The sequence below is a fragment of the Macrosteles quadrilineatus genome, unplaced genomic scaffold, assembly GCF_028750875.1.
Source record: "Macrosteles quadrilineatus isolate MER2022 unplaced genomic scaffold, UCM_ALF_1.0 Scaffold_9__3_contigs__length_116548681, whole genome shotgun sequence".
NCBI lineage: Eukaryota > Metazoa > Arthropoda > Insecta > Hemiptera > Cicadellidae > Macrosteles > Macrosteles quadrilineatus.
The window spans coordinates 96965284-96974283 of NW_026542602.1; the positions used below are offsets into that span (position 1 = coordinate 96965284).

At 33.0% G+C, this 9000-nt stretch overlaps 1 non-coding gene across 1 annotated transcript; it reads left to right on the forward strand.

The window, feature by feature from the left end:
* The first annotated feature begins 8340 nt into the window (after window positions 1–8340).
* On the forward strand, window positions 8341–8481 carry LOC129004523 (U4 spliceosomal RNA). Its single transcript, XR_008491727.1, has one exon. It is a non-coding gene; the product is annotated as a U4 spliceosomal RNA (small nuclear RNA).
* The last annotated feature ends 519 nt before the right edge of the window (window positions 8482–9000 follow it).

Sequence of the window (9000 nt, forward strand, 5' to 3'; positions counted from 1 at the left end):
GACTAGGTGGATAATTTGATTTAAAACCCATTGATGTATAGATTGGGGTAAATGGAAGGTGCTAACCACTATTGCCAGTCTATTATTGAAAGGTAATGACTGAGTAGAAAGTAATTTAATTACCTTGTTTAATTACCCCTTGCTTTAGACGTGAACAGGTACTCCACAAAGTTTGATTTATTTGTCAAACAAATTTAAACACAATAGCTTTGTATAATCATATGGTTTATATGAGAATTTATTTTATCATAAAAAACCATACTCCTTTGAAAATTTATCCTCCTTATAGATCAGCTGAAATTAGTTTATAATTTGTAATGCCTGTTATAAGTAGAGAGAGTTTTTACGTTTATTTATGTCTACATATTTCACTTAAAAATAATTTAAACAAATAAATATATATATTATTTCTTGGCCTCTGACGTTATAATCAAATGGAACGTATATTTTTGGTGATTATCTAGACCAAGATAAAACTTTTAGGGAATTTCCCTATAGGGAAGTAGCTTTTACCGTAGGTGGCACGGTAAGATTAGGCCCGGGGCCGATTTACTTTTTTCATTTTAATGTCCCCAGAGGCCAAAAACACTATTCGTTCAAATTTGTATATATATATGTCCGTGAACGCGATAACTTGAGTAATTTTTGTCCGATGTTGATGAAATTTGGTTTGAAGGTGTAAGGCGGGATAAACCGAATGAGTTCGCGAACCAGCATGATCGGACCATGGGAACGGGTATTAAAGGGGGTTATATGAGGCAAAATTTTATTTTTCCCATTTTTGACCCTCATAAGATAAAATTTCCCAATTTCTCTCTAAACCATCTTAAAGAGCTTAAACAACAAATAATTCAGTATATAAATCTGTTTTTGAACGGTAATGGGTTATGGAGGAAACTAAAAACATTGTAAATGAAAGATTCCCATGGTATTCTTATGGAGAATATTGTAAAATGTTGTAGTTTGCTTGTTTATGGATATATTTTGATCAAACTAGGCAAATTTATTGATTTTATACTAAGCTATAACTATTCTACTTAAAAACACACTTTATTAGTTTCCTTGTAGCAGCAAACCTAGGTACTCGTTAAACCTAATGTTATTTAAATGGATTAATAAAAAAAATAATAATAAATAAAATTTGGTGAAAATCATTTCAGGCAAATGGAAATTCGCTTAGACGGAAGGTTTGCTGCTGCGGGGGTTTTTTTCAATGTGATGATAAGTCTACATGAAGTGCCAAAATTCAAGAGTTCCAGTTAGCATTATTTTGAAATGTCATTATTAGGCTGACAATAATTCAAGATGAGGAAACAGCCAGGAGTATCTTTGCCCAATATGAACAAATAGTGAGTATTAAATTGAGTTACATGCCTTTTTTAGCTTTGTTACTGACCTAGGTATTAGTGAGGATTAATTTTTAAGAACCCAATGACCTTGGACATCCAGGCCCAGATTATAACCATTAAAAAGCTACCCTTTTCATAATAGCCCTATCGAATGGAAATCACCAGGCGACCACTATAAACACTAATCTACCCTTATTTATATCACTAATATTACACGTAAAACAGCGAAAACTTAAAAGTATTCTATGAAATCTCAATAGCTTGTTTATGCATCAAGCCTCTCTAAATCCTAATGTACTCAATGACACAACGAACCTCTCAGTAACCCCTCTAGAACACCCTGTATTGTTGGTGACAGGTGGACTGGAGTGATGGATGTAAGAGGTACCTAACCTACTTCAACACAACCTGTCACAACTGGTTGTGATGGAGAACAGCGGATATTTGAGTGTAGAAATAACCATCAATAAACATTAGACAAAAGAATATTTAAATTTTTAAAACGTAATAAACAAAATGGACGTTTTGTAAAAAACATTCAAAATGGTTGATAAGCTTTTAATACATCAAGAGAAGAGAACGGTTTGTTTTCGTAAGAAAAACAAACATTAAAACTCCTTACGAAAATTATTAAAACTTTGTGATTTTTTTTAAATATAAGTTTAACGGACGAAACGAGGCCAAAATCGAAACTTAAGCAGCAATACCAACAGTAAAGATAGCAATAGAATACTGCATGACATTTTTTTAATCGATGAAACCTCGATTTAAGTAAATTGTTATACTGGAAATTGTTGTTCATTGTTATTTTAGGGAGATTGTTTTAAGGTAATCGTCAGTGATCTGAATAACCTTTGTACATACATCGCAATGGGAATATGTTTTGTTTAATTTAAACAACCGATAAACATACTCGTATTCTTAGGTTCAGAGAAGATTGGTTGTTTGTGATTGTTTTATTTTATTATATAATAACATTATACTAATTCTAACAGGTCTACCTATTTTAGCACCATAATTTATTCTATTAAAACGCACACATTTTTACTCTAACATTAATTGTATAAAAAAATATGTCGTTCAAATTATTTGTAATGTTGTTATATAAAACAGTTATATACAACGTAGACCTATTCAACTATTTTTACAAACTCAATCTATTTTCTTTATGCATATAATGTATTATGTTGATGTTATATCATTATACTGTCATATTTGCATACAGAACATTTGAAATTATTTTTGAACCACAGGTTAAGCGCAGAAAGGGTCATGGAACTCTAACTTTGAATTTATGTCTTTTCATTTCCGTTAAACTAAGTTTAAAAGAAAAGAATCGACTTAATTTACTTTCAAATCCAAAACACCTAAAAGTTCTACTGGGATTGAAATAGACAATTCTGTTCTTGACAGATACTCAGAGATGCATTGACAAAGGTTTAAAGATGTTAACAAGGCAATGAATATGCGATGAAACCCAGAACTGAACTCAACCCTAAACTCACAGTTCACAAGTAAGGGAGTTTACGTATAAAAACTATTCCTAAGTATCAAACATCCAGGAGAAAATTATGTATTTGGTTAATATATTTTCAATCAATAATACAACTATTGGGATTAATAATTATTGCACGAATTCGTAGGCCTACATTTAAAAATTGGGTGATAAGTAAAGATAAAGGTATTTCAAAGGCTTTAATGGTAAGTGGTCCAAAACGCATTATAGCTTTGTGGATGTGCCAGAGGAATCGAACCCGTGCTTCCCACACCGAAGTCCTAACCACTAGGCTACTACTAACAAACCCAATCATCATTATTGTTTGAGTTTATACAATGTTTCAAAAATATAGATAAATAAAAAAATAAAAGCCTGCGTCACTTCGTGACTTTAAAATCCGCGAAATGTTTTATATATAGTTGATAAGGGTGAAAAATATTATGTCTCATCATATCCCTATTACTTGCATTGCGAGTCCTATTATTTTCATTGCGTGCGCGATCTCTTTGAGGCATCTTAGAAAAATTATAAATACCAATGAAACATGCAATGAAAGTAGAAAATCTAACGCAGGTAATTTTCTTCTTTACATTTTATACAAATAACATTACAATATTTTACTTGAATTCACTGAAACATCACCAACTACATATAACCCCATTTTCGCACCTATTCATGTTAACAAAACTGAATCATGGTCATCTGTTTTGATGTAAACTTGAAAAAGTTTAGATAAATGACAACAGAACTCAGCACAAACTATACAATTTTAAAGGCCCATCGGACGAAGGGCTTTCACGGGATATCATCCAAACCTGCAAAAGGCACATCTAGAGGATAAAAGCTTTAAATTGATACCGAATATGCCTATAAATATAAATATTTAGTGGTCGATTTGCTGCACACAAAAATCCTGAAACTTCTTTTAATAAGATACGTTAGAAATATTGAACGTTAGTAACATGCATAGTTATTCGTTTTTAGGTTTACTGTACTTGACTACTTAAAACACATTTTTATTTATGATTCATGAGGTTGTAAGTTGAGATATTGCCAGGATTCTAAGGGCAAATAAACAAACTAAATTTGAATTCATTAGCTATTTAAAACCAGCTTTTATAGGCACAAACATTTTTATACTTTGTTTTCCTTACAGTGCCACTACCTTTTAAATGTTGTAAATATGGGTTTTAATACATCTTTTGTAAAATAAACACTCAATAAACGTCACCCAAGCTGTTAAATATTATTTAATATTTAAGTAGGTATTAAGTAGGTATATTTAAGTAGGTATTAGGGTCCACCCCGCGGAAAAAATGCCGCTTTTGAAGTGGTTTGGTGATTTTTCTTTAAGCATGTTTAACGTTTAGAACTGTGTCGGTCAAAAACCTCCGTAACATTTTTATTACAAAATTTCTGTTTAAATTTTTACAGGGTATACATAAAATCCTGCACGGGTTCGATATGTAAACGATAAAAGATAAATTAATACGATTTGGTACATCAACATGACACCTAAAAATACACTTTTATGGAACTATCAGTTTTCTGTCATATCATGGGTCGTCCCAGAAGGAGTCAGGAAGAATTCTTAAATATAAGCATAGGTTGCACATCAAATGAAAGGTCTTTTGAAAGAAGACCCTAGTGCGGGACATTATGTACACTATGTATTTCCAGGGTCAAATGGGGGGCTTTAGCCTCTATTGCCCCCCCCCCCCTGGAACTAACACTGGGAATCGGGATTGCCTTGGAGGCCCCTCTGCTCACATACCCTATTAGCATCAATGGATATTTACAACCTGATAATAATGAGACCCGGAGGATTGGAATCCATATATCTAGAAAACAAAAAGTATTAGCCTCATGGACGAGGAGAAGATATTCTTTAATATAGAATTTCACCCAAATAAGCAATTTTTTTACAAATCTGGTTGAGTGTTTTCCCTTCAATTACTGCAATAAATCTTTATCCTATCAGTAATGATAGAAATGGAAAAAGGTCGCAAAAACCTGAGTGACGTATTATTGGACTCGGCTCTACAAGGCAGAAGACACACAACAACCCCCAAGGGAAATACGAGAGAAAGTTAAAGCAACGTGTGTCCTACCAAACCCCAGATAATATGAGTAATGTACCTGTATTATATTGAGGAAAATATGTATTTACTCGTCAAAAATAACATCCTTGTTGTGAGGATATTTCAATATTTGTAATGATTAATTATTTTACTGCACCAATAACCAACCAACCAATTAGTGTTAAGATTTAAAAGACCATTTATAATCAAGCTGATATAAATGGGGTATAACATTAAATGATTTAATTTGTTGCTCCTCTAGAAATGCATGTAGCTTTTTAACTTGTGACAGTGTTTTTGTCTTGACAGTTTGTGACTGCGACAGAATGAAATATGGTTTGACACCTTCAGCGTGTGACCCAGAGAGGACATAAAGTGTTTTCCTTTTGACATTTTCGAAATAAATGTGGCGTGCGATTGAAAAATTCCCTTTGACCCTGGTTTATAGCTGTGTTCAGTGCTATACAGTATATACACTCCTTTAACACGTTGGGTGCTGATGACGGGAATTCCCGCAATTGCTTAACATTGAAATAAATGCAACTTTTATGTTCAAACATGTCGATAGCACGAATAGTGTTAATCTATGGTGCTATTCATCGGCAAAGGTGGCGTTATTTTTAACCAGTGATGTACTTACAGTTATTTAAATACAACATTGCCCTGTGAGTCCATAAGTAATAAATCTATTTTAATGTTTATGGCATTCGATCGAATTATATCTACGGTTTAGTTTTGAGAAATGTCTAGAACTCCTAATACATGGATATTATATTACTTCATCTATGCGTTTACCCTGAACAGCGGAGCCACACTCTGTTGACACTGTACATAATATGTAGTTTATGTTTCTACTTTTCTAAGAACGTAAAATATTATTTTACCAATCAGCTTTAAAATGTGACCATAGCGTTTGTGTTTCAATCGCTGATTTTATTATTTTTGGGCTTGGGAGTATTCTTGATGGACAGAGATATCTCCACAAGTTATATGGAGCAGCACATATCCTACACCTTCGTTTTTAGAGCCTCCTTAGTGGTCCTGTTTTTAAGCCAAAATTGAAACGTCCAGTGCATACAAATAAATATGTACGACATAAAAAATGCTAACCTATTAGATTACAAAAAAAATATTCGCAGGAGAAGGAAAATCGGTATGAACATTCAGAAAATTTGCAGGTAAAATATACAAAAGCATAAATTTATTTTATCTCTAGGCTGAAATAGGAATATATTTAACATTTTAACAATTTAAATTGTAGAAAAATAAAATAATACTTTCGTCAGATCAGATATCCAAAGATGCATTGGGTTTGAATTATGTTAAACCATAGATTAGTTGTTCGCTGTACCATAGACTAACACAAGTAGACTTCCCATCCCATTGTAAATTTTGAATCTCGCTTTTCGTGTCTAGTTCATCTCCGGTGACCCTGGTTGCTAGTGTCGACGAAATTTTGTTTCTATTATTTAAGAGTTAATTTCATGATTTGTGCTGTACTGTTTGGTTGTATAACTAGTATATGAGTTATTGTTTATAATTAAATAGTTTTATTTGGTTAAACGGGGTTTTAAATTACTAAAATAACAAGAAACAAATTGTAAACAAAACACGACCTCTACAGTGCACCGGATAGAACCAACGATAAAATTGGCTTCAGCTGTTCCATGACTATAGGAAATCTAGGTTGTACCATAGATTAAACATAGTATGTTTAATCTATGGTTGTCCTACAATAGTTCCACCATGACCTTAGTTAGTTAGATTATGTACCTTATATTAACTTAATAACCGTGTGTATGGAAGCTAAATGTTGTGGATAGCAACTTAAATACTGCATTTCAGGATTTTTCACACTATGTATTGTTTTTATTTTAATATTGTTACTCCCGGTAATCCTTTATACCTTTGACTATTAATACAACGATTATACTAATAATCTATTAGGGTTATACTTCCGGAAGCTTATAGTAAAGTTAACTTCGCATTTGCATGGTTAAAAACAGCTGTCGACCTCTCTGATAGACTAAAAAAACTACCAATTGGAGGGCGGATTTTGTCTGATTTTGGATGTTATAAAGCAGTAATTTGTCAGTAAAATAGGCTACACACTAAAAAGCTTCTGTTGTAATTTTTCCACGGGAAAAGATGTATTAACTGTAGTTTTCTTGGACTAAAATGTCTTTCTTTCTCACTGTGGAAAACACAGTAATACAATTCTCAACATTATAACCCATTGAAATAGAAAAAGGTTTTTTATGTTTTTAAACTAAGGTGCGGTTGATTTTTTCGTGGTTATTATTTTACTGTGAAAGGTCTCTGAAAATAAAATGCAATGACAATTAATTTACTCACTTTTATAGGCTAGATTAGGTAGATTTGTATGACTCTGAAAAGGTTGCGTATTTAAATTCGAAAATTAATGGACGATGATTGTTGGATGAGTGACATCTTTGTTATTTAAGACCAGATGGTTTAGCCAGGATCAATAGCCCAATGATCAAGGACAGCTGGGCCCAGTAAAAAAGTTAATTTTACTTTCTCCCCCTATACCTACTTTATGAAATTTAATGTTTGCTATTTCTATTGTCCACCTTACAGACGGGGATTTCCGTTTTTTTTTTTTTTTTCATTTTAAGGCAATATTTGGCTACCTTTATTGAGTATTTTCAAGAAATGCTTAATAAAATTGTAGGAAATGTTATTCTTTCGGATTATTACTTTGGTCGATTTCCTCACAATTTAAAAGCTATTTGCAAAAACATTAAACAAACTCCGAACATATACTGGTGAAAAAAGTTAGAGATTTCTTTTTACTTGTACAATTAAATCTACAGTTCTAATACTGGATCGATTTTGTTAAATGATATGTCTTTTTGGTTGTAGGGCATAAACTCTTTGAGTTGCTTTTCCATCTGATGCGTTATTTATAGCGGTAAATTTAATAGTATAAAAGTTATAAACTGTTAAAACCCCGATATTCATTTATAATCAATCACCCGGTACCTTACCCGTTTGCAGCTAGCGATCCTAGCAGCGCTAACTGAAACTGAATGCGGCAACTTCCTACTTCCTAGTTCGAAGCGCTAGCTGTTTTACTAACAGCACTCTAGCGGTGCAAAACGAAACTACGTACAGCAGCAGAAATAGTACAGAGTGTGTAGCCGCTAGAGCGATTCAGCGATTTCAACAAACGAAAGTTGTGTTTCCTAATAAATTAAAAGAATTACAGACACTTTTCGATAAATACTATCCTCAGAAAGGGGCTAGTAATATGTATTAAATAGGTTTAAATAACTTTTAAAGTAATAGTAATTTGTTTAAGACAACAATATTGTAATTTACCGATTGGCTCTCGCTTTGAAAACAGCATCCATGTTTGGTTGGGTACCTTGAATTTCCCCATTTAGACAACTTTGCGCAGTGGCAATATCGTAACCAATGAAGTTTAACTGAGGTGCGATTATTGCTAATTGAAAACTTTTACCAATACCCCGCCATGGGGGCTTGAAATATAGCCCACATCGGCAATTTTTGGCAGCCTCTACGGAGGCTCATAATAACGAATGGATGTATGGCGATTGATGGAGAACGACCGCTTAGTAGTAGAAATAAATCCTACTTTTAAGGAACATGTTCCTAGGGTCTCTAACAGACTACTGCCAGGAGGCCGTGCTACTACTCTCTCATTCTAGTCAAAAGGAACTGAATAAATGTAACAGTTACAACAAGAAGCATTCTTTAGTCGTAATACAATACGGCCCTTGTCTTGTTAAACTACTACTACTGTTTGTTTGTTCAAAGGTTTATTGCGGACATTTTCCATCACGAATGTAAAATACCCCCGCCGCAGCAAACCTGCAGACTTAGCGAATTTCCATTTGCCTGATTTACACTAAAATGTCTCCTTAAAAATATCACATTTGTTCCCTATTTAAACAGAATTAGTTTAACGAGTACTTAGGTTTGCTGCAACAGGGAGGTTAAAAAGGTATTTTTTTTTTTTAAATGTAATAGTTTAGTATGAAATAAATGCATTTTCCAAATTTGATTAAAATATGCTCATAAACAA